The following is a 6953-nucleotide window of genomic DNA, read 5'->3' as shown; positions in this document are numbered from 1 at the left end:
AATTCTCCTTGCATCATTGAGGAGAATTCTTCACACATATCTTTGTTTGTTAATCCGAATATGATATCGTCAACGTATACTTGTACCAACAATGTGTTGTTCTTGATTCTTTTGATGAAGAGAGTTTTGCCAACCTTGCCTTTTTCAAAACCTTTTTCACAAAGAAAGTTGCTAAGTCGATCATACCAAGTCCTAGGCGCTTGTTTCAATCCATAAAGAGCCTTTCTTAGCTTGAAAACATGTGAGGGATTCTTGAAATCTTCAAAGCCCGGGGGTTGCTTTATGTAAACTTCTTCGTTGATGTAGCCATTAAGGAATGCGCTTTTGACATCCATTTGAAAAAGCTGAAAGTTTAGTGAGCAAGCATAAGCAAGTAAAAGGCGTATAGCTTCTAACCTTGCTACCGGAGCGAATGTTTCTTCGAAATCAATTCCTTCTTCTTGGTTGTAGCCTTGTGTGAGCAGCCTTGCTTTGTTACGAACAATGATGCCATTTTCGTCAAGTTTGTTTTTGAAGACCCATCGAGTTCCAATGATGTGTTTATTGCTAGGTCTCGGAACAAGTTCCCAAACTTGATTTCTTTCAAATTGATTGAGTTCTTCTTGCATAGAAATGATCCATTAGTCGTCTCCTAAGGCTTCATCAACTTTGGAAGGTTCAATTTGAGAGACAAAAGCCATGTTTAAGCAAGCATCCTTTAAATTCAATCTTGTTGAGACTCCTTGACTAATGTCACCAATAATCTTGTCGATTGGATGGTCTCTATGAGTTCTCCATTCTTTAGGTAGATCATCGATGTTTGCGTCTTGTGGATCTTGTTCTTCATTGTGTTCCAGTTGATTTTCATTACTGGATATGAAATCTATCTCTTGAGGAATATCTACTAAATCATCATCATTATCAACAATAATATCCTCCTTGGAGGGGTTAGTTTCATCAAATGATACATGCATAGATTCTTCAATAGTTAAAGTTCTTTTATTATAAATCCTATACGCTTTGCTAGAGAGAGAATAACCAAGAAAAATACCTTCATCGGATTTTTCGTCGAACTTACCGAGGTTATCTTTGTCATTATTGAGGACAAAGCATTTGCATCCGAAGATATGAAAGTAGGCTATGTTCGGTTTTCTTCCCTTGAAAAGTTCATAAGGAGTTTTCTTCAAGATAGGTCTAATATTGACTCGATTACTTACAAAGCATGTCGTGCTTACCGCATCCGCCCAAAAGTATTTTGGAAGATTGGAGTCGCTAAGCATTGTTCTTGCAAGCTCAATGAGAGACCTATTCTTTCTCTCCACCACTCCATTTTGTTGAGGAGTCCTTGGTGCCGAGAAGTTGTGAGAGATTCCATTTTCATCGCAAAATTCTTCAAAGGAAGCATTTTGGAATTCTCCACCATGGTCGCTTCTTATGGAGGCAATGGTTAGTGACTTCTCATTTTGGATTTGCTTTGCATACTTCTTAAATGCTTTGAATGCGTCATTTTTCTGCAATAAAAAGAGAGTCCAAGTGTATCTAGAGAAATCATCAACAATAACTAAGGCAAAAATATTACCTCCGAAGCTCTTTGTTCTTGATGGACCGAATAAGTCCATGTGCAGCAGTTGTAATGGCCTTGAAGTGGTCACTACATTTTTGGATTTGAAAGTTGATTTATGTTGTTTCCCTTTTTGGCACGCATCACAAAGTCTATCTTTGATAAACTTTATCTTGGGCAAACCAATGACGAGGTCATGCTTGATCAACTTATTCAAATGTTCCATATGAATATGTGCGAATCTTTTGTGCCAAAGCCATGAATCGTTGTTGTTTTCCATGAGACACTTTACCTTCAAAGACAAGTCATTAAGGGAAATCATAAAAATATTGTTAAGGCGTTTACCTTTTAGTTTAACCTCATGTGTGACTTCGTCTTCTATTAAGCACTCATCTTTAGTGAACTTGATCTTGAAGCCCTTGTCACATAGTTGGCTAATACTAAGAAGATTGTGCTTTAGTCCTTTGACATAAAGAACATCTTCAATGGATGTGAAAGGTGGTGCACCAACAATGCCTTTGCCAAGAATCTTTCCTTTGTTGTTATCTCCATATGTAACAAAACCCTTGGCTTTAAGCTTTAGATTTGAAAATTTGTTGATGTCTCCCGTCATATCGAGGCAGCCAACAAAGTGATAATTAGTTTAATCAAAAAACACATTGCTAAGAAACTTAAGAACTGGTACAAAACACTAGACCAGATTCTATGGGCTTGTTGAAGATCCCCAAAAGAGGCAACGAATTCGACGCCTTTCCGTTTGAAATTCGGGCACGATGCTGTGTTACTAGTAGAGATTTGTTTGCAATCAGTCAGGGTGCAATGCCATAATGATATCTAGTTTGAACAATATTGGAAATTGATGTTCGATGAATTGACTGATTTGGACAAAGAAAGGTTGGCTGCAATGGATGTAATGATACGACAAAAGGCGTGTGTGGCTAGGGTGTACAATAGAAAGGTTAAAATGAAAGCCTTTGCAGTAAAAGATTACATTTGGAAGGTAATTATACCTATGGATTGAAGAGATCGAACATTAGGTATGGATCGAAGGATCTTGAGGCTAAATGGGAAATATTTAAAGAAATATAAACCTACGCTACAAGAGATTCAAATCCAAAACATAGCAAAAATATTCGTTAATCGGTTAAAAGCCAAGATGATTAAAAAGTGGTCCACCGACCCTACAAGGGCCGCTACAAAAGAAAGTCAAGCAGGAAATATAGATTTAAAGTCCTAAAAAAAGGTCGTCTCATGACCAAATCTGTTGTCAAGAAGGCTTTTCTTCCCCAACAACTGCTTAATACTGGCCTCGATCTTAAGGGCCTTTTCGCCATGTGAAATCCCTTTAAGAACTTCATGGTCGACGACATCTTGAGTAGGAAGCAGCTCAACCGTATCTAAAGAAGCATTTTGCACTTCCACCTCAGTGATCTTCTTATTAAGTTCGGCTATTTGAGCTTGATAGTTTGAAATTTGCTGATCGAAGTGTTGTTGTTGGCTGAGATGCTCATGTTTCTTGGCCTCGAAGTCACTGAGTTTCTTCTCGCACGCTTCACTAAAATCCCACTCAAGCCTCATCTCATTGATCTTGGTCTTGATCTGAATATCAGCATTTCGATGAAGGACAAAATCCTTGACCAGTTGGGTGAAGAAAGCCTCGAAATTAATCAAGTATTTAATAGTCGGGGCAGGAAGCTCCTGAAGGGAAAGTTCGTCAAGAAGCTTAAAGATGTCGCGTGCCCGACGTTCTTCTTCTTCGAGGATAATTAAGAATTCATGTTTAAACAATTGGTATTTTAATAGTTAAAGTTTGAGAGTGGCAGCGACATCCATATTTGGAGAAGGTACATCAGTCGAAGAAGAAGGTTGGGCCTCAGTCAAAATTTGACGAAGTTGCTGCAGCTTCCTCAAGGCTTCTACCGGATTCCATTGCTTCATAGCCAGGACCTCTTCCGGAGTCAAAGTACTGATAGAGACTCCTTTGCCAACAACAATCGAATGGGCTTGAGTTTGTTGAGCAAGGAGATCTTGTTGAGCCTCAGGCGACACGCTTTGAAACTCGTCTTGTCTATGAGGGCTCAAGATAGCCTCAGCTGCTTGATTATCGAGCCTTACTTCAACTGCGGGCTCAGCTGGAGTCGAGTCGACCACATGTTCCTAGGATCAAAAAGTTAGAACACACATCGGAGAGTAAGTTTGTGCGTTGGTAAAACAAAGAGGGACAAATACCTGAGAAGCCACGTGTGATGGAGAAACAGGAGGACTACTTTCTAGACCATGAGGGGAAAATACCTCACTAAGATCATCTAGAACTATGGGCTTCGTGGTCGAAGGAGAGACCCTTGAAGGGGGTTTCTTGGCTTGGACTTTCTTTTTTCGTGTCGGAGTAGGTGGAGTCGTCGGTGGTACCTTCGATGTTGGAAAAATGTGCGAATGCACACTGCCATCAGAATCTTCATTATCGACCAAAGGGACTGTAAGACCCCAATTTTAACCATAAGATCCCTCATGAATTCTACCATAAGCATTAGCATTGGGATCATACCTTGGCATCCTCCTTACCCCTTTTCATCGGGCTTATTTTGGGAGAGATCACAAAGAACTTTGTGATTATATCATACTTGTATTTTATCATTTTACTAACCAAAATACCAAAAATATGTCTTTGCATCTATCTAACTCTTTTTGTAGGTAGGGCATGATCTCCTTGATTCATTGATCACATATAGGGTTTGAGACCCTCATGAACAAATAGCACAACCAGGATTTGATACAAGAATGGTTATGAGCATCATGTATGAGTCCCAATGGTCTATACATGTCATATTGATCAAGTTTTCTTCAAGATTTTGAGGGTGATTTGCCTTGGAAACCCTAGTTTGACTGGGTATCTTGAGTAACTTCTCCAACAAACTATCTCACCAATTGATCAAATTTTTCAAGGGACACTTCAAATTTCATATCATCGTATGCATATATGATCTACCATGAGTCAAGAAAGTCAAGAGAGTTGGAAATTAGCAAGTTGGTTGATGGTGGTTGGGCAGATGAATTCATCTAATCAAAACTGGGTCTCCCCAGTCTCTATCTCCTACAATTTTCACCATATGAAAATGATTACAAGATAAAACTTACTCTAAATAACATTATAAACAACTTTCATGTTGAGACCTATATCTAGTTTTGCTTGGAAAATCATTTTCTATGTTGAAACATTATATGTCATTTTGCCTAAACCCTAATTTGAAAGTCAACTTCCCAAGGCCATAACTTGCTCAATTTTTATGAGATGGAAGATTTCCAAGTCGCAAAATCAAATTCAATATGTCTAATTCAACTGTTATGTTTTGAGTGGGATCTAATTCAACTTCTTTGAACATGTGATACGAGGCTACATTATAGGTCACTTTTTACCTATACCATTGATCAAGTGATTTTTCCAAACTTCAAAAATGCATAAATCTATCATTTCAAATCCAAATGACATGAAACTTTCTACCATTTTGAAGGTCTTTGAGAGAGCTACAACTTTTATGAAGACTCTTTTCTCATTTGAAGCTCCCATAAAAAGTTAAGCAAGGTGGAATATTGAGACATATGACTTGACACTTAGAAAATTTTTGATATGTCAAATTTTTCCAAACTTCCACCTCAAATATCTCCAAGTTCCAAGCTCCAAATGAAAAAGTGTTCAACATCAAACTTGTTGCTCTTGATCTCACCTTTCCAAAGAGCTCAAATTAATTCATTTTGGACTTGAAATGTATAGGTTGCGCATGGCTTAAACATGCTGGTATCATTTGGCACGGATCAATCTTCAAGTGACAGTGCACATGTACCTTGCAATTCAATCCATCTCCAAAGCATCTGATCATTCATTTGGACTTTCAAACCATCATTCCATGGAACTATGCACGCCCATGCAGCATGGCATCATCATTTTACCAAATTTGGAAAGTGAAGAGAGTGTGCAAATATCATTTGATTTCCCTATAAATTGAGCCCCTTATGCTTAGAATTCAGACACACATTGCGCCAACTTTGAATCTCCATTGAAAACCCTTCATTCTAAGAGGATAAACCTGATAAATTCATTTGAATTTGAGCTTGAATCTCCACTATTTTGGAATTCAATTCTCTAGGAGTCCATTGATTCTAAGCCTTTCCATTCCCCTCCTACAAGCAATTGAAGTGAAGCCAAGCACGATTCAGATCAAGATCTAGCAAGCTCAAACCTCCATTGAAGGTAATTTGCAGAAATTTTAAACTCTTTGATTCTCCTTGATTCTTGCTTAATTCCATTGATTCTTGAGTTATCTGAAGTCCTACCAATGTAGGCAAGAAGATTGAGTTGCTTTGAGGCCAAATCGAAGTAACTCAGATCATGAACCTCATTTTTCAATTCCACATATCTCTCACTATAGTCGGAATTGGAAGATTTGGAGGTGATATTCGTGCTCATTGATGTTTTCTCTTCAAAGTCATGTCCCTGTTTGGAATTTTGGTGACGGTTCATGTTGACCAGTCCGGTGAAGCTCACCGGAGAAGACAACCGGAGCTTTGGCTCCAGTTATGATGATGCAGCGCGTTTGACTAGGACATTGGTGGAACGCGTGTTGTGGATCATCAGATTTGCCACCTCAATTAATGAGGGAGGTCTGATGGTCCACGTATTTTTGGATTTTCTGAATTTCTTTATATTTCCATTTTCTTCAATAATTCATAATAAATTTAATATTGATCCAAAAAATATGGGACTTTCACCAAAAATGTTTAAATATTTTTCTTTTTCATATTCTGAATTAAAATTATTTTTTGGATCATTATTAATATTTTTCATGAATTAATTGATTTTTCATTTGTTTTTAATTGTTTAAAAATATTTTTAAGTGTCCAAAAATTATGAATTTTTTTCTCCAAGGTCCTTTGACCTTGTTTGACCAATGATAAATCTCATGGCTACTTATTTGGTGTTTTGATGAGATTTTAGGAATTGGACAAAACATATTTAAATTTAATGCATAATTTTGCTATTTTTAATTGAATAAATGTCATTTTAATTGTGTTGACCATTTGTATTGACTTAATTGAGTTCCTTATTTGTTGTGGGGCCTTGGTCAAGGTTGATTTGAATTTGTCAAGTTAATATTATTGGATTTAGGGGATTGATGGAATGTACATTCCATCTCCCAAAATGAATGAATAATATTAATTTGGTAAAAGTCCTCCTTTGACCAATTTGTGATCTCATTCATCCCTTTCCCTCTTCATCTAATTCCCCTTCTTCATCCATTCATTTTAAATTGGCCAATGACATCTCAAAGTCCTAATGCTAGTTGATTGAAAGATTAACATGAGTATGGATGAGATTAGGCCATACCTTTTGCATATTTTGTGTGTGTGGTATGTTTAA

The sequence above is a fragment of the Lathyrus oleraceus genome, chromosome 4, assembly GCF_024323335.1.
Source record: "Lathyrus oleraceus cultivar Zhongwan6 chromosome 4, CAAS_Psat_ZW6_1.0, whole genome shotgun sequence".
NCBI lineage: Eukaryota > Viridiplantae > Streptophyta > Magnoliopsida > Fabales > Fabaceae > Lathyrus > Lathyrus oleraceus.
This window is presented reverse-complemented; position numbering follows the sequence as displayed.